The sequence below is a fragment of the Cygnus olor genome, chromosome 1 (genome assembly GCF_009769625.2).
Source record: "Cygnus olor isolate bCygOlo1 chromosome 1, bCygOlo1.pri.v2, whole genome shotgun sequence".
Classification (NCBI taxonomy): Eukaryota; Metazoa; Chordata; class Aves; order Anseriformes; family Anatidae; genus Cygnus; species Cygnus olor.
The window spans coordinates 62,514,414-62,534,856 of NC_049169.1; the positions used below are offsets into that span (position 1 = coordinate 62,514,414).

Consider the following 20,443-nt stretch of genomic DNA (forward strand, 5'->3'; position numbering starts at 1 on the left):
TATATACATTGCATAATTGTTAAAACATAAAACACAAACAAAATGCCTTCATCTACAAGAGCATACCTCTATAAATTTCAGTGAGTGCAAATAATTCTATTCTGGGAGATAGATCATTTAAAAAAAAATAAAAATAAAAGCGCAATTTTGGTGTCAGATTTAGCATTGCTTTGTAAATCCCACAACTCAAGCTCAGCAGTGATTCAAGCTCCACATCATTAACAAAGAGCTGCTTCTGGATGGACTGAACACAACAAAATGTGTTTATTTGAAGCATATTTTCTGAAAGACCATCTAAGCTCAGGCTGAAGCTGTGACAGTCAAACAGGCTGTCAGTAAATCCAAGTGACTGGGTTTACAACCAAACCAAACAAAAACCCCATTCCAGCAAATAGTTCTGGATCAGAAAATCATGTTTACCTTAGATCAAACTTTAAGAAAGTCTGCTTTCTCTAAGTAGAAAGATATAATGTTCTCCTTTCCTTTATTTGTTTTGTTTTGTTTTGTTTGCTTTTCTTTTTTTTTCTTTTCTTTCTGAACCAAAAATTAATTTGACAATATCCATTCATTTCTCACATCTAATTTTGGTGTATTAACGACGAGGTAGCAAGCACAAAATTGGACAGTCTGATGAGCACTCTGTTCAAAAGATAATTTCCTCTTTGGCTGAAGTTGAACAGAGAACATATTTACAAAAAAAAAAAAAAGAAAAAAACAATGAAATAACCCACCATCCATACTGTTCTGTACTTGCTGCAATAAAAATAAAATAAACATGGTATGTTTTTCTGTCCCTCTCACCATTGGAATTAGACCTACTGTCCTGAATGAAGAAATGGAGAGCATAATCATTTTTATGGTTAATGGGAAATAGGCATCATAGTGTTAACTTCAGCAGACTATGCTTAACACATTTTGAATATATCCAGATTACATTAGCAGAGAGCAACATCAAAGCATTGTTTTAATATGTTGATTTCTGTCATAAATTACTCTCAGCAATCCTACAATCCAATGAAAAAGGGTAGCTCATTAAATAAATGCTTATAGTGTGTAAAGACAGAAGAATACCTTCAAATAAATATACTGCTACATTTGCAACAAACCTGTCAAAGAAGGAGAAAGTAATCTTACATATGGCATTTTGTGTTCTTTGGCATGTGCCGTGATCAGCCTGGGCCATGCAAAACACAGAAGGGTTGCAGGAGAGCACGGAAGGTAAAAAAATTGTATTAAAAAAAAAAAAAAGAGAATAAGAAAGGAAAAAAGACATTTTTCAGCTTAACTTTCGTTGCTGTATTAGATGGTTTCACATCTTGCAGATGTCCTGTGATTGCCCAAATCTGTGAACATAATGTGCTACAGCTCCAGCCATGTCTTAAGACACTTACTTCATCCTGGTGCACAGCTATTTAAGACCATCGGTCCCTGTTTCTTCTTATTAAAATAAAATCACTCACCATTTCCTGGGAATAAACAGGCTGATGCTTTAATTTGTTAGAAGATTTGATTTACTGAAGTTACATGACTGGGCTCATAGCTTCCAACCAGACAGTCTGTCTCTAAGTGATAAGAGGGCAGCACAGGCCAGCAAACCCCATCCTACATATCAGGAGGATGATGGCTGAGCTTCATTAGACTCAACTGATTTGCTGTAGAGTCCAGCTCTGTTTACCTTTACCCTTACCATAACCCTAAAGGCTTTGTGAATTCTTCCTCACAGTACTGAGTCATCAGAAAATAACAAGTAAGAGTCTGTCACGGATTAGCAACTGGATAAAAATAAGACCAAAATCAATACAAGCAGAATTTCATTTCCACCCCTCTGACGAAGGAAAGCTTCCAGGTCTCTTGGCATTGCTAGTACAAATTAATCCATTACATTTCCCTGATCATATGTAAACAATAAGATGGCAGAATGGGAATGTAGTATAAAAGCATCATTCAAAGCCTGAGAAAATTTGAAGAATTTCATAAAGACTATACAAAAAAGTAAGACATCTGTGCCTTACATTGTTAAAATGAAGAAAAAAACAAACAATCTTATCCGCTGGTTGTTTTTCTCTTCAATGTATTCTCTGCGGAAAAGCAATTGCAAACCAGACTTCTGAAACACATAATCCCTGCCATTGCTATTCAAATGCTATCCCTAATTCATACAATAATAACTCGCTTAAGAAATATGAAGGCTTTTTAATTTCCATCTAATTTGAGCCAGGTGGTCTGAGAGAAGTAGAGGCTGATGACGGAGAATGCTGCTAACAGGCTTATTTCTGAATGAAGATGGTGGCATTAAACCATTCAAATACTTCCAGTTCTCCAGGATCATCCATATTTGCCCCTGGGCTGTGTTCTCTTGCATGTACTTGGACTCTGTTTTTGCTCAAGGCATCATCTCCCAAATACTGGATCCCAGGGTAGGTTTATCATGCATTTTATAGTACCTCCATTGTCATGTCTATAATGTTTCTCTGGTACCATTGAGAAAGTGCGTTCAGGAGATCATTTTCCCCACACACTGACAGATAAACAAAAGTGATTTTCTGTTCTGATGTATCTCTGATATGACAGAGGACATATAAAAGCATGAAAGTGGCATCACCACAAGTCATGAGAGAGAGAGCTTTTTTTTTTTCTTCTTTTTTTTTCTTTTTCCCCACGAGTTGGAATACAGATATTAAACATAACCCCAATATGCCAGGACAGAACAGGTATATTTTGACAAGTTATTACTCACATTATTCAAAGTAACAAACAGATTATATCACAGCACACCACTACTGAAGTAAAATAAAATGACATAAATAAATAAAATAAATAAAATAATAAAATGAAACAACAAAATAATAAAATGTTAGAGTGCATTTCCACAATAAGGACAAGGAAATATGCCTGGCCTATTTCTCAGATCCCACCACTTCAAATGAACACCACTGGCCTGGATGAAGAAATGGGAGTGTATTTGACACTATCATCAGATCTGAATGAGCTGGGCTAGGCTGGTAGTACATACTGAGATGAACAGACCAGTAAAGATAAACATATTAGAGAAAAACACCTTGTATTTAACCAAAATGACAAATGGGATAACACAACTTTTGTGAGAAAAAGAGAACTTCTTACCCATTCATTCCTCTTAAGAAAAAAGAAAGAGTGCCAAGAAATGTTTTAACAAGACATTTGAGGATATTGACAAATGGTGGTATCTGTCTTTGGTTATTAAGGATTCAAAAGACAGCTATAAATCATTGTTAAAGTATCTTTGTATCCTCCCTGATCTGTCATTTAAAAAAATAAATAAATAAATAAAATAAAAAATAGAGAGAGAGAGAATGAGAAAAGAAAAATAAAGAAAATCTGGAGTCCAAAGCTAACTGCATGAACAGTGCAGCTAGCAAAAGAGGATTCATCCATCTGCCCTGGGGAATCAGCCAGCCTGAAATCAAAGTCCCCAGACAGAGTTTAGGCATTTAACATTAAGAAAACTCTACAACATTCATAGACTGAAAGAGAGAGAATGGCTTTCAACAGATGGAAACAGTCCATTCATCTCTTGTCTACAACAGAGAATGTTGATGCCAATTTATTTTATGAACTGTAAAACTTCTACAAAACAAAGAAAAATCAACCACTAAACTGCAGTGCCCAATTCTGGATGCAATGGAACTGACTCCTCATGTTGAGAAACCACCAGCTGCAACAGACACTAGACTGATGGAATGACTGACTTAAAAAGGGTAATTTGTGTTCTTGCTGCTAATCTTCCTACATTGCTTAGGTGTAGGACATGTAGGACACCTCTCTACATTGCTTAGAACTACTTATTACTGGTAGTAATATCAGATGTAATTCCAGTCTTAAGGATGAATTATGCAGAGATGTTTTCTGATAGTTATGGCTTTAAGTAGTGGGGAAATTGAAAGTTTGCTGCTTTGGCTGAGGTAGCACCAAAGACTGAATGTTCATTCCACAGAGTACAGCTTTGTCTCTGTTTTGAAGATGCTACTGCAGCTCATGTATACTTACTATTATATTGTTCCTGAAGAATATCTAATGCCATTGAGGCACAAGCCGTATCAGGAAGACTGAGGGAACAGAGCTTATTAGATATGAGAAGAGAAGGCTTTGGAGAGACCTAGTAGCAGCCTACCAGTCCATACAAGTAGGACATCGTCTAAAATGGAAGTCAGGCTCTTCACTGAGGTGCGCAAGAGAAGACTAAGAGATAATGGTTATAAATTAACAGAGTGTTAATTATGCTTAGATAGAATTTAAAAAAAAAAAAAACTTGGAGGATAATTAAGCACTGGAACATGAAGATTTCATCCTCTTTCTTTTTCTAAATCACCTGTTTGCATCATGCATTTTTTTTCTTCATAGTAATAATTTGGCAAGGTCATGCAGTTTTCAGCATTCTTCTTTGTAGCAGTTTCAAGGGTGATCAACATAGTTCATTACTCATAGAGACAAACAGTTTTCACAGCTTAGCATGATTTTCATTATGTCCTACATTTACAGTTGTTTTTTGGGGAATGGAGCCCATACAGATTAGTACACCTGCAACACCAGCACTTCCCATTATAAGAAATGATCAATTAGTTTGAGTGATGTCCACATGGAAAGGTTAGGTTAAATATCTTGGAACGATGGATGAACCAGAAAAGAGAGATTTTTTTTTCTTACCACAATTAATGTAGTGTTTCAGTACTCCCTTTATTGTGTCATTTTCTAGGCTATGTGATTTATTAATCTCTCCACTTTTAAATTCAGGAGGGCTGACAGATTTTAATGGTGCTTTCAAGTGTAATTGGTTCTCTGATTATAATGCCTTATTCTTGGGTCAAATTTCCAAGTTCATGTGCTGCCCAGATTTTTCCATCCTGAATTACTTTTCTCTCTGCTATTTGCTGTAAACTCTTGCCAGGTGTGTCAGACAGAATTCTTATCTATGACACTGCCAGTTTTTGTTGGGCTTTTTGTCTTTTATGTGATTGTATTTTGCTGGTAATATTGACTTGAAGTCCTACAATGTTGTAGCAAGCTGCACAGAAGTTAATGCCACATCTGCCTGTGTTTTAAGTTCAATAAATCTCTCTTTTAAAAGTGGACTAGGTGCTTCTTGTCCAGTGGAGAACAAGCTGGTATCGAAGTTCTTTCCTGCTTTCTTCATTGATAACAGTGTAGAAACTATTTTTATATATGCAGGTTGTTCCATTTATTCTGAGAACACTGTCAAAGGTTAAGGTGAGAATGAATCTTGTCTTCTATGAGTGTCTTCTATTTATGTCTTCATGTAGAAGTTCTTCTCAGTACTCAAAAACTGCTGACTCAAACTGAAAACTGAAATGATATCTTCCTTATTTATATAAATCCTACGGGATTTATACTTTTCTGCTAAATCGAATATGATCTCAGTTAATTTATGAATCCTTGTTAATTAGTTCATTACTTTGATTTCAAGGATGGCACATCTCATTCTGATTGTCTCTGGTTTTCACTTAGTGACTGGAAACTGCCTTTAAGAACTTCATAAAGGAAGAGTGTGACCTACTCACATTTAACGAGTCAGCTCTCCAGAATCAGAAAGACTCTTCAGGAAAACGGCACATGATGCTTGCAGAGGAGGGGCCAGTTCATATTAAGAAAACTAATATGGAGAGACTTTTGGAAGAAAAATATCACACTCACTAGGCAAGTCTTGTAGACACATGTACAAGAAGTAATGTTTTCAAGAGAGATCATATATTGAAGCACACAGGTGAAACAGTCAGACAATGGGCAGACAATGCCATTTAGAAAGGAAGCAAATACTGGCAGATAGAGAACCTATGAATGTTACAGAAATTAAGACCAATACTGACCAATAGCATATTTCCGAAGGGTACAGCAAGGGCACTATGCAACTGTAGATAGCTGTCATGACAAAGGTGGTTATCAAAAACCTTCCATATACACTACATATTCAGAACTCAGACTGCTGAGGGGTAATGTATAAGTGACTGGCATGGGTTTTCATTTCTATTGATCCCCATCATTTAGAAAAAAAGAAAATGTTAGAGAAAACTATATATATATATATATATATGTACAAATATATATATAAAGCAGAGATTCATTATTCCAGTAAGGAAAAAGAAAGCCTTTGCTGCTATATGATATAGTATAGTATGAGCTTTTTTGCTGACATATACTGACATATACTGCACAGCTGACATGTACTGCACAGCTAGAGGCTCATTTAAGATACAGAAGAGCAAACGTAGCAGCACACAGCACTGCTCAACAGCTGCTCATCCTTGGGGCAGATATAGCTAGGGGTAGAATAGCCCGAAACATCCTCCCAGGTATATCTTTTTATTTTTAATAGTGTGAGATATTTCATTTTATCATATTAATCAAATAAAACAATCTGTGATCATCAAGAGAATGCGTTCATCTCAGCCACTGATCACTTCATAAAACTGGCAAGCTTTTTTCAGCCTCGCACTCACTTAGGAATCCCCTTCTGCCCCCCAAACGTATGGCATGAAAATAAATAAGTTCTTATCCTGAAAGAGGATAAAACTTAGTCATATCCTTGAAGTATGTCATTGCTTTTCCCTCTTTAAACGATGTTAGGTTTTCATACTGTCTTTTTGTAGGTTACTGAGAATCTGTTCTAACAGTAGTATCAACTTATAACTGAGTTCAATAAATGTCAAGTGCTCCCTGGTTACCCTAAAAGTAAGCTATGTTGTTTTGAACTTAACAGGAGATTTTATTTTTTTTTCCTCCAAATGGAAAAAATGCTTATGGAAATGTTCTATGTTAATGCATGATAAAGATTAAAAGGGACTGCAAGAAATGTATTTGTCTAAGTGAAAGTTGCTTAATGGAAGAAAACTCTACTCAAATAGCTTCAGATTTGTTTGCATGCTTGCTCTTACTAGAGCCTTTAACATGCATGCTAGAGCAATGAGAGTTGAAATTCAATAGAAACATCTGATGCTTCATTGGCGTATCTTGGGAAAAGAGAAAAAAATTCCATGTTTGGAATTCTTCTCTTGCAGCAAATGGAAACCCTAAAATTGAAGAGCTGCAGGTTCAAAAGAAAATGTGGAAATGAATTACCAATCAACACTCTGAGAACATTAAATAAAAGTGATAGTAATCTAAAAGAAGGCAGAGGCTTTAGAGAAATACATACAGTGCATTGGAAATTTTGCAATGCTGTGTCAGACGCAAACATTTTCCTTTCTCAAGAGATCTCTTCACAGGGAGGTAGGCAATGCTATCAGTCACTTCTAAAACAGCAAGAAATCAAACTTCTTACAAAAAGCAGAATTCCTGTACCAAGGCTTCTACCTAACATACATTTGAAATCAAGTAATTTGACAAGATATTGTGAAATGAATACAAAGGTAAGCATTTTTAGCAGGAGCACTAGCTACAGAGATATAATCTGGGACAGTTTCTTTTCTTCTACTGAAATGTTTTTGTTGTTTTTGTCTAAAACATTTTTGCTGTCATTTATCTCAGAAAAAGCTTTTCTTCTTCTTCCTATCTCTAGTGTAGCATACTGTTAATTTATTTCTAACAGTAAGCTTCTGAGGCTTCTGGAATTGCAGCACTGTTAACTTGCCCGTAGAGTGACTGGACTGCTAGATGCTTGTCTTGTGTTTCATGGCTTTTGTCACCAGACAGAAATAACCTGCACATCACTCTCTTTAAATTACAGAGGGAAACTGCTGAATAAATTTGCCTCCTAAGTGTTTAGTGCTTTTCCCTAACCTTTTTAGTTTCCAGCACTGCCTATGAAGTAGGAACTAGAGTTGCTTGCCCACACACCCATCCAAAAATCCTACTATACAAAGTAACTTTAAAAAGAGATCTAGAATACAGGAATGCTTACCTCCTAGTCTTGTAGCACGTGGTATAATTAGTTAGTTAATGACATTTAGTTAATACCCATGCTTCAGTAACTGGGTCATGAACCTGTGATCACTTGTCTACTCCAGATGGAGAGCTGTGGAAGTAGCAGTGGACCTACCCTTACCTAGCTGGTTCTTTAAGAGGATTTGCACACCTGTAGATTAAAAAGACAGTACTGAGAATGGCAACAATTTCTGATAACTGAACAAAGGTTATTACTCTTCTAAAGTTCTAGAAATTAGATCACACTGTTGTAGCCCAAAGAAGACATGATACTGACATTGACAACTTGTGATCTGGATGTCTCTGAAATTATTGCATGTTCCCAGATTTGGGTGCATAACATGCCTGCATCCTTAGCTCACACTGGGGAAGGATGTTGCCATTCATAAACCCTTTCTCCCTTGCCTTATACATTGGCTTCCAATGGAGGGATCGGAAAGGATGCACAATGGTTCCGCCAGGTTCCCAGCCAGAGAGCTGGGACACCAGGCCATGCTGTAGCCTAAGTTCTGAATAATCTAGATGTAGATGTTTTCTGGTGCTTTGCGAAAAGACAAGTATTAACCAAGTTGTTAAGTTTATAGGTTTATGCTTTGCTCTGGGTAGAAATGACCCATTCCAAAATTGTCTTGCAGGTGTTTTGCTCTTTATTGAGCTCAGACAATACTGCTGAAGCAAAAGCACTTGAATGTTATAGTAATCAAAACTGAGATGATTTATTTATATATATATATATATATTTTTTTTTATTTTATGTCCCCCTCATGGCTGTGTGCAATAATCCAAACAGAGATTGTGATCATTGTTTATATTAACAGTTGTCAGCATAAGGTGGATAGTCTACTGGATATGAAAGTTGGGTCAGCATATGAGGCAGTAACCTACTACAAAGAACACCTGTGCCTTTGCCAAATTATCAATTTATGACAGGGTGGAAAGGTCCTATTGTAACCTGACCTGTGCTTCCAGTTTCAGTCTGTGAAATCCTGATAATGCTTTCTTACTTCAAAAGAGTCTGTGGGTTTATTAACAATTAAGGATTGTCATCAAAGATATGAGAAGAAACAAGAAGACCTAAAAATACAGCCTGCTGAAGAGCTGAATGGGTAAAACCTTTTACAACTCAGTTGCAGACAACAAGAATGCAGTAATTGCCTTTGGGAAGACACAGTTCCCTGTAGTTCTTCCCCAGCTATTAAGGTAAGACACATGGTTGATTATTTCTGCCTACAGAAGGGTATGGGGAGAAACTGATTTCTCCCTCTCTCTCTCTTTCCCCCCTCTAATGATCCCTATATTCATGTTTCCCTTGTACCTCCATTTAAAAGTCCCCAGTTTATTTGTTCTACCTTCTACCCAGAGACATAGTCCTCTATTACTTGACATCAGCGTTCCTAGCTTATGGAATAAAGCATCTGGACAGTTGAACAGTACAATGTAATTGCACAGGGTGTTTTTCATGTAAGGTTACTTCTCCTGCTAAGTGTCTTGACAAATAGACTGCTGAGATACACACTTTAGCTCCTTCAGTCCAGCAGAACATGCTTTAGCATCAACCCGGATTCATACACTATGTAAAATCAAAGATACTAATGATACTTAACCACAACCCAATGAGACCCAGTCTCTGTGCTGAGACTAGTAGGAGGTGGTCCACATGCATGCAGCACTCATTTCCATATTCCCTCAGGCTGTGGCAAGGTGGGGAGGGTCTTGAATACACTGTGAAGAGGAGACAGCAGCTTCCCTGAAAGGTGTTGCCAAACAACCAAGTGGAAGACTGAAATGATTAGCTATTTTTCATTATCCTTCTATAGCTGCCTGCAGGAACAGAGGGAGATGTTTATTTCCCTGTAGCCTAAATCTAAAAAAAGCTACACTTACAACTAACAAGTCAGTTTGACAAGCAGGTATGGGGTACACCTGAGCTCTGAGATCCATCAAGCAGCATGATAAGTGTCTTCTGTTCTGTGTGATGGCCATGTGAAGTTTGTGGTGTGGCTGCCCAGCATATGAAATTGAGCAGGCCTTATGTTTTGTGAGAAAAAAATAATAATAATAAAAAGAACTGAGCTTTAATCCTCAGGCTCTGAAACTGTTCCTGAACAGCAATTTGAAATGGCAAACCTGAAACACATGCACACGCAAACATGCACTAAGCCTGTTTGATGTGGGAACAAAATAGAAAGGCTGAGTGGAAAAAAAAAATAAAATGGAATTTTCATTGTAAGAGAAGAAGATTCTGTGGAGGTGTGATTTGAAAAAAAAAAAAAAAAAGAAGTTGTTCTAATTCTTCTTGGGAATTTCAGCTATTAGAGTGTAAGGTCTGGGGAAAGTTTGTTTATTCAGTGTTTATCCTGGAGTGCTCCACACCCCAGTGAAGTAAATGGGACTCTTTCCATGTCCTTTGAGGAGCATGGAATCTCAGTCTGATTTTTGTGCTTCCTGAAATTAAGATCTTTTAAAGACTCTGTATCGGTAACCAGAATGCACAGATGTTGCCTCACATAAATATTTATAATGTTTTAGTTTTGTCCCTGAAATGTTTTTCAAAAACATGAAGTAGTTTTGCAGAGGACTACAGGAATGTCTCTGATACCTCAGGAAGCTAAATGCTGCCTTAAGGGTTTCCTCTTCAAATCCTTATGTGTAGATCTCCCCAAGGCTGGAAGAACCAGTTTCCTGTTCAAAGTTGCCAGTAAAAAGCATAAAGATTCATACTGAAGTAGGGCTAAAGAGTCTGCATGCTTGTGTATGGTCAGAAACTGGGCTCTATGCTTCTCTGTCCCTTGTAAAAATTGAGGTAAGCTCCAGTACTCCCATTATAATTTAAGAGTAGTACCAAATATAGTAACTTAATTTAGGGAATAATGAATACTGTGAATTGTGCATTAGCATTCAGTGCAAGCTGTTTAGAACAGATTTACCAGCCAAATCTGGTTTAGTCTGTTTTAGCTGATGTCCATTTAAAGTGGCCAAGGAGGAAGAAGCAAATGTACATTCAAAAAGCAGAACTACAATGGAAAATATCCAGAAAAATAAATAAATAAATAAATGAAGCAGTAAGGCTTAACTAGCAATACAACCTGCAGATTCAGATGACTTGCTTTGGAAACTAGAAGAGTCTGGATTTTACAGCAGTGCTGTAAGTGCACTGGTGTTCTGACTATAAATCATCATTGTTATATTTAACCGCCACAGGAAGCCAACACCACTTGTGCTTTTTAAAAAGTGCATTTCTGACGTATGTGGCACAGTTATTGCTGGGTTTTGGTCATCTCAGATGTTTATAGGAGGGCTCTGGAGGTTTTGGAACAGGCTGAGTTAAGCACTTAGCTATAGCTATTCATTTCTCAGAATTAGGATTCAGATCTCACAGAAAAGTCACAACTTCAGGAAATTATGAGGTCCCATCTAAATCCATAATAAAGGGAAAATACTCGTCAGAGAAACACAACAACCAACACAATCTCTTCACCCACAGGGCTGTCATTTCTCCATGATTGGTCAAGGAGGATTTGCCCATGGTAAAGCTGTGCTGACTGGCTCCTGATTACTTTCTTGCTAACCATATGTTTGGAAATGGACTCCAAGAGAATGTGTTCCATGATTTCTCCAGGGACTAAGGTGAGGCTGATTGACTATTGACGTCATAACTCCTAACTGGTTTTCCAATTTATAGGAAAGACTGCAGTTGAACAAACAAACAACAAAAAAAAAACAAACAAAAAGCATTCTACGCTTTTCCAAGCTGGCTAAAACATAATGAACCCAGTTTATTATGGAACTATGGGGGAGGGGAGGGGAGGAGAAGGGAGGGGAGGGGAGGGGAGGGGAGGGGAGGGGAGGGGAGGAGAGGGCAGGGCAGGGCAGGGCAAGGGCAGGGCAGGGCAGGGCAGGGCAGGGCAGGGCAGGGCAGGGAAGGGAAGGGAAGGGAAGGGAAGGGAAGGGAAGGGAAGGGAAGGGAAGGGAAGGGAAGGGAAGGGAAGGGAAGGGAAGGGAAGGGAAGGGAAGGGAAGGGAAGGGAAGGGAAAATTTGGTTTTATCTACCGATAAAAGTCAATCTATGGTTAAACCTTGTCTGATTGAAAATATCACTGTTTTTATTAAAAATATTTGTTTAGATATCGGTATTAAAATTCTTCGGGAAGAAAAGAGGCAATACAACTAATAAAATTTAGAGATATCACTCTATTTCATAAGGCTGAAAACAAGTTCAGAGAAAAAAATATTATGCACTGCAAACATTATTATATACTATATAGTCTTATAAGATTCCCAATACAAAAATTAGCTTTATAGAAATCCTTTCCAACTTAGACATGTTCTGAGAGTCTGAATCCTGGAAATACAAGTGTTCTGTTCATACAGTTGCCAAAAACACTTTAAAAGTACAGTGTGAACCCAAATTTTAATTGTTTACATGTTTCTTTGTGTTTTAGTAGGTGACTGAAGTACTGACTTTCTTTGACTCCAAAGAGCATGATCCAAAAAGCATGTTGAAAGACCAAATCAATGGAATCAAAAAGGACAAGTAATGTATTTCCACATACCAGAAGTATGATCATCCAGAATTCCCTGCAGAGTTCCTTTCATAACCCAATTTTGAAATCTTTTGTGAAGAATATGTGCACCATTTAACCCATTTTGTCCTAGGCTTCAGGGAAACAAAACATTTTGAAATTGAGGGGTAACTTCTTTGTATTTCACTGCCTCCCCAACCTATTGAAGTCAGCCCAGGAACGACAGATAGGGATAATATCACACCAGAAACCTTCTCTTTCTATTTAGGTATGTAACCTGACAGCACACAGGCAAGAAATTGGATGATGGTATTGGCCTTGGAGGTCATCTGTATCTTGTGCCTAGGGGAAGAACCCAGAAGAGACCCCTCTGATATCCAGGTGGACAAAAAAAAAAAAAAAATAAGGCTGAAAAGAACTTTCTCCTAGAACTGAAGTTGCACTGTTTTGTGTTCTGGTGATCAAGGAAGAAACAGCAACAATAGTGACAAGTCACATCATGCAGATAAATTTAAAAGCAATTTTCAGTGGAAGTAGAAGAGGAAGGGGTAAGGGATTATTAAGAGAGATTAATCACAAAGAGATGTTATGCTGTCCCTCATTTGGGCCCAGGACTGTATTTATATACGTGTATGTGATAAACAAATCTTAAGCTGAAAATTGTAATGTGATTTCTCAGAACATCCTTTGATGTTAGATACAAGCTGAAAAATAATCTTCACTTGTAAATCCGTGTCACTGAGTTTATCAAAAATGTACACTGAAATAAGAAGGCTTAGAGTTAAAAATAAAAATCATATAAGAGAAACAAGCAAATAAAGGGAGACTATTTCTCCATACCTTTCTGCTGTCAGTCTTCAATTACCTACAAAATTTGTCCTCACATTGGTTCAAGCTTCTCCATCTATCAGTAGGGAGATATCAAAGTTTGAGCAAAAAGGGGAAAAAAAAAAAAAAAAACAGTATTTTTACTGCTTTTTTTTTTTTTTTTTGTACTCAGTAAATAATCAAAATTAAAAGTCAATCAAGAAAATTGCTACTGAAAGAAAAAGTAACAAGATGACGGGCAATTACCTATTTTCACTTCTGCAGTCTTATCTTTCACAAACATTTGTACCTTCAAATTTTTGTTGCACTATGAGCAGCATGAGTGATTTCAGTTGGTATATTACTATAAGACAGGCCTATTAATGTTTCTGCGGACTTCTTGTTTTGAACTTCACAAGAGTAGTGTGAACTTCACACAGATAGTGTGTTGTTTTCTAAGTTTCTACGCACACTAAACCTGTATATTCCCTACTGTGATGCCTGCGTAACAAGGACAAACAGGTTATTACAGATCGTTCTCACACCATGACAAGTTATGGTGGCATCAGTGGGTGCAGGTGTGTTCCAACAAGTACAGCTACATATGTTTCTTGAGTTTGGCATTTTCTGGTGTGCACACAGTGTTTAGTATTGCTAGGATAGAATTCCTTACAATAAGCCATGTATCAATCTTTTTGCACTGACAGAAAGAACCTGTTTAGAGATAAAACCTCATAGTCCAGTGCTGTGAAATCCTAATGTGTTTTTACTATGACATGTCACCACATGAGAAAAATGGGTAACTTATTTGCCATAGCATTTCTTTCCACTGTTAAGGACACTGGGTACCACATCAATTTAAGCAGTTATGTGTCCACCCTTCTTCAGGAAGTTTTTTACACTATATGTAGTGCAACTGATCTGTAACATACATCTGGGTCCAAACCAGAGAAATCATTTAATCGTTAAAGCTACTCTGTTAGAAAATGCATATCAAATATATATATATATATATATATATATATATAAAAGGGATGATTTAGGGTTTGCGAATCTTATTTTAAGTCTGTAGGAAAACAAACAAGCGTGAATGTAGCTAATAATAACCATTTACATATTTATGGCACCATGCTGAAATGTTCTGCCTCTTGGCATGAAAACAGGCTGGAATTCTCTCTTTCTCTCACTTTGTTTGTTTGGTTGGTTTTTAAGATGCAGCTTTCAAATTTTGAACCAGAACTTCACATTCCGTTGGGAAAAATAATAATAATAATAATTAAAAAAAAAAAAAAAAGATACCCAAACCTTGCTATTGAAAAGGTAAATATTAAATTCACAGTATGTACTGCACAGAACCGGTAAGACAGTGTCTTCCCAAATTTGTAGGCAACCTGAAACAACAGGCTTTGAGAGAGCTGACATTTACCATCAAATCGAATTGTCAGCACTAACCAGTGATTGTGGAGGTATTGAATTTTGAGTGTCCCAAATGGAAATGCTTCGGAGGCATTCCATTTTAATTCTGCCCTGTAAAATTGTATTCTCTTATATGTCAACAATCAGAAATATGAGAGACCCAAATCACTGTCAAGATTTTGGAAATTTGTCCTCAGAAGTATAAAAAAGTCAATTTACAAGTCAGTGTGATTAACTGCTACGCCACCCAAGAAAGGAAGATATTTATCCGCTAAAGATCCGCTTTCATTTTGGTGTTGGGCTATTGGTACCAAAAATATTTTTAATAGTTCGTTGATTTGTCTACAGATTACCTACTTTCCATTCCCTTAGACAATTAAAAGACCCCACAGATTAACTGTCACCTCTGACTCAACTGCCTGTTTTCTCTTTTATTTAACAAACATAATATTGTTGACAGCATTTGATGTGCAGCCAGCGGGCTGAAACAGCTCCAATTTTGCAGATATATTCCATTATCAACTTCTTGCATGCCAGTGGTTTTCATCCACTGTCCTTCGTAGACTACATATAGGCAAAGCTCCCTGTAAAGCATGGCAGATTAGATCCCCCAAGAAGTACATAATTCTCATTATAAGCCTTTCTGAATACATCATGCATTTTTAGTGTCTGCCTTTTCCAAGTCATTACTGTACCACTGGCAATTTTGGATCTTACTGGCTTCCTTAGAGTTTTATGCTGGCCCTTCTTTTAATTATGACAGTCAGAGATGGGAAGGCAGTAGGTTTAAATTCCTTCAGTTGAAATTAAGATTCTTTAACTGCAGCATTTAAACTATTAAATAAATTCACTGGAACACAGTTGCAATAAGAATGAGCCTCTTGGAATTAGTCATAACTAGAATTTGGCAAGCAGCTTATGCTAACATACAATTAGCTGTTGGGATTTAACAACAGGTTTGTACAGGAAATATTAGTGAGTTTGTTGTCTTTCTGATTAATGGTATTAACTCTTTTGCTTTCAAGTCCTTGTTGATCCTTTTCTTCAGATTCTGTTCTTTTCATCTTGGAAGCATAGGAGGAGTTCTTTATTACTACAGCTTCATGGCCTGAAATGTGAAATTGGCACAAGTAACAAATATTTGAGTAACAAATAGAATATGACTGTATTGCCTGATGTCATACAGATGACTCCAACAAAATCTGATGTCATAATTTCTGGCTCCCCAGAAGCTCTGAGCATGAGGCAGACGTGCCTATAGCCTGGAGCTGATTCCATTCATTCAGCCACTGAGTCCACTGCTTCCAAGATGTGACTTTCATAGGGCTGGTGATGAAAAGTACTAAGGCTTTGTAAGACAGCAGAATCAGCTGCATTGCTTGTGATCTGAGTGAAAAAAGTTTACACAAAGGCAATAAAAGAAAATTTCCCTTCACATTTCCTGATACAGACATCAGGACTCTGATCCCTCTATGTATTAAGATACAGCTCATCCACTGATAGCTTGTTCTCCTATTATAAAAACTTGGGTTGGAAGTTTAAGGACCAGCAGGTAATCAGCAGCAATCTATGGAGAACCTGGTTTAGGCATTTTCTACAGCCATGCCAGCAATCAGTGTCTAATCTCATCTCTGCATTTACTTATTCTAGCCGCTGCCTTTTCACACATACATAGAGAATTAGAAATTATAAATACTGACAAAAACATTAATCTGAAATTAGCAAGAAAAAAGGCTGTATGGTTGGTCTTCTGAAAATCAGATTTATTGCTTGGTAAATTTCCTCAGTGGACATCTTTCAGTTTCAACTGAATGCTTCAGCAAGTGAATTCCAGTGTTTACTTTTTGCTTTACATATCACAAAGCAATAGAGATCATTGATTAAACAATGTGGGGATTGTGGTAGCTCTTTAGTGCTAGTGTCCCTAGTGACCTGAAGAGATAAAAAAGCATATTTCCACTCCCTCTTTGGAAGCCACTGTATTGCTGCAGGGAGACCTTTATATCCCCCTGGAAACAACAGCCCATAAAGCTTCAAGTGGCTGTCTGGAATACTGAAGTTGTCTATTGCACCCTGTCTCTGTCCTTGCAGTCTGTTTGGACATCAACGAAAGGGCAAAAAAACTGATCCAGAAATCCCTAGAAACCTCAGCTACTGTAGATATGCTCCAGCTTGTTTCTTTTTTTTTTTTTTTTTTTTTTTTTAGTGAAAATAGTTGATGTCCACTGCTTTCTTACCAAGGAGAAAGCTGAAGTTAAAAAAAGTAAAAGGTTTGGGGGGAGATCTTACTTCTCACAATCTATCTCACAGAAAGTAAAACACACATACACACACCCCCTTTGGGTCCTGGTGCCAAACCCAGCCAGGAACAGATAAGAAGGGCTTACAATGAGAGATTGCCTCCCTGCTGTGTCCAGTACAGATTCTCAACAGGTCATGTCTGTAACAGGGCTGTAACACTCACAGCCTTCTAGAGCTGCATATTTCCCCACAGCATTGCCTCTGCTGATGTATGTGTCTCAGCACTCTGGCCTCTGCATGCTGCCTACTGCCTTGGTTGCAAGGAGGTATATGAAAGGAGTGCAAGTTCATTCTCTACAGTCCCCATAAATGGAAAGTCTCCTACATTGCACTCTGGGATTACAGCTCTGGCCTCACTGTCCTGTTTAGCAGAAGGAGGAGGCTCCCATTACTACCAGAGTAGAAAGCAAGTCCAATTCAGTACTGACAACATACTTGAGGACCTTCTCCTTTACCCCACTGCATGGCAGCTGAACTCTGTATAGATAGAGAGCATCTGAACTTGCCTAGCTCCTTTCAGCTCAAGCAGGATATTGTCTTGGGGGAAAAAAAAAAAAAAAAAAAAAAGAGAGAGAGAGAGAGAGAGAAAGAAAAGAAAAAGGTCAATATTATCTAACCAAGAAACTGAATTTGTTCCGCACTGTGTACTTGTTCACAGATACAGCACATCAACACAAAGACACTGATAAAAAGCACAGAACCAGTAAGGTTTGAAGAGAGTAAATGTTAAAGAATTCTGTTTATCTTTGCTAGCAAAACTTGCTCTGAAATGTTTCCAAGTTTGCACTCCGCAGGATATTCATTTAAAAGGAAGGAGAAGGAAAACAATAGACCTAAGTAAAAAATCCATCAAAAAACATCATTTCTCTGCCAGGTGCAACAGAAAGGAAGATAAGACAGATAATAACACTGCTGAAGCAGAATACTGTTTAGGTTGATGGATGAGAAGTGCTGACAGCTTGCATAGACTGGTGGGGTGGGGGCAAGCTGTTGGTATAGTGTCAAACAAAAATATATACATCCTTGTTTTGCTCAAACACAGATCTATAACAAATGATACAGTCCATCACTGCTTCTCATGCTTTTTTATCTTTGAATATGAAGTTACAGAACATTAAAAAAATCATGCAGGAAGTGCTGCTATACATATGCAGAGAGCTGAGGTATCCATATCTGAGAAACTTCAGTTTGTTCCACTGTAACTTTTATACCACCGAGAATCCAGCTGTTAGCAGAGATTGTATTCAACAAGATGGTAGGATATAGCACTTGGCGCTCTGTTAAGTGAACACATTAAGTTCACTGGGAATAATGTTAATACGTTAAGGGATGTGGGGAAAAAGGAGGCAGTTCTAAGGAACAGTCATTGCGTCATGTCTTGGCACTACTGAGGAATCTGGTGAGATGAAAGGGAGGAGTGTGATGCTGCAAGGTGAATATACAAAAATATAATGTTGGAAGAGTTGCACTGCATTTTCATTTATTTATTGTAAAATTCCTGTAAGAAAGGCAAGATTCACAGATAGAGGTGGATTTATTATTTTATTTTATTTTATTTTATTTTATTTTATTTTTTAAACCAGGCCAGTAGCTGGAGAAAATGAGCAAGCTCTTGGAAACACAGTCTCTTAAGCAAATCTTAGACTTTTCCTTAGATATTCATGGCTGTGACAACATTACTGAATGTCATAGTTCTGAGAGCCCTTTTCAGTTGTGAATCCTGAAACATAGAGCAAAGGTAGAAAAAATTATGAACAGTACATTATATAAGTAAGGTATAGCAGTTTTTAAAAGTTATTCAACAAGAATAGAAACCAAGTATCCAATAATCCCTTCTCCAGCATTATGCTTACTGAGTCGACTGTAAGGTTTTTTTTCCCCATTTTAATCCTTACTTAAATTTTGGAATTGACAATGAAGTCATATTCATGGTATCATATTCATGGTATCACCTCCATGAATGTTGTAAGACCTCTTTATATCACATAGGAGGCCTTAAGGGCTTGGGAGAATAGTTGTATTTCTCCTGCCAGTTTTGCTAAGACAGAGTTTCAAACAGGGTGGACAGAGCTACTTTAGGCAGGTTGTTATAAATACCTCTATAACCAGACTCCCCTTCCAAAGAGGATTTGAAACAGAAAATTGAGCTGGGTTGGTTACTTCCTGGTTAGTTGACTATAGGAACAATAAAAGCACTTATTTTGCAGGTGGGAAGCTGCTAAAAGCAGTTATTTCCTTAGCTTATTCTGTTTGGTATGTAGTGGCATGCTACTAGAGACCCACAGAGCACCTCACACATATGTTCCCACAGCATCATAGGAGGAAACAAACAATTGACTCAAATAAACTGTGTGAGCAAATAAAGTTCATTCTTTTCTCATATTTAGGAACAAAGGAGTCTTTTTTTTGTTTTTCTTTAAAGGAATTTCTTAATAATTTAATTATGACAAACTTTAGATAAATACTGGTTTTACAAACCTATACTGATTTTACACACCTAATGCATGACTTCAGATTGAAATAAAAATTGCTTTTGACTACTCTCATTGTAGTAGAATTTTCTTTCAAATTCTTTCACTCCTCTTAAAGAAAAGTTTGCTGAGCCTTTCTGAGCTTTTCAGTAGCTCTCAAACTTTGAAAAAAAAAAAAGCCTCTTTTTAAGTAAATATGAATTAGTGCCAGTATTTTTATTTTGCTACCATTTAAAAATAGATTTCTTTTAACACTTTGAGCTCCCTATTCTTGTAAAAATCCATAAACTTTTCTGTTCATCAAAAGACATCTTAAAATGTTATGCATTGATAGTAAAATTTCTAGTAAATTTTCATTAATATTCTCTCTTTTGCAGTGCAAGCTTAAAACATCATAGGCAGTTATATACAGCCCTGGATCAGTAAAAGGAAGAGACAGAATTAGCTTTATCCCTTCTAGTGCTCCATGATCTTAAGCTACCATATTTTGCGATGCCCAGCTGTTCAGGGCCTGAGCAGCAGTCCCCAAAAGCATAAAAAAAAGTTGCCCACAGGGATGCTGTTGTCAAATTCCCATATGGACTTTTGATACATTTAATACATGTTTCTAAAGACTGAATCTTCCGGTAATTTGAACAGAAAGGTACAGCTTTCAGCAGTACTGGCTATAACTTGGAACCCAACTTACACATGTTTTAGGTCACTTTGAAATCCCACCCCCAAGTTACAGGGAAATCCAGGAGCTCTGGATTTCAGGCAAGGCAAATGCTCTTCCTAGGGTTTATTTGCTCCCCTAGCCTTCAGTGGCACCTAGTGGAAAAGAAGAAACTTGAAAGAAGGAACAGTTTGGAGGGAAAAGTGTACTACACAGTCTTTTTCCAGCTCCATCAAACAAAGTTCCTCCAACCCCTCCAAAGGAATAAAGATGTGAAGTAGCTATATAGTAAATAAAATAAAAATAAAAATAAAAATAAAAATAAAAATAAAAATAAATAAATAAAAAGGACAAGC

The 20,443-nt window shown here is 37.2% G+C and overlaps 1 long non-coding RNA gene across 1 annotated transcript; it reads left to right on the plus strand.

Annotated features, from left to right (window-relative positions):
• Positions 1-11,384: 11,384 nt before the first annotated feature.
• LOC121078224 lies at positions 11,385-13,231 on the plus strand. The gene is made up of 3 exons (XR_005824504.1): positions 11,385-11,541; positions 12,357-12,604; positions 12,706-13,231. It is a non-coding gene; the product is annotated as an uncharacterized LOC121078224 (long non-coding RNA).
• The last annotated feature ends 7,212 nt before the right edge of the window (positions 13,232-20,443 follow it).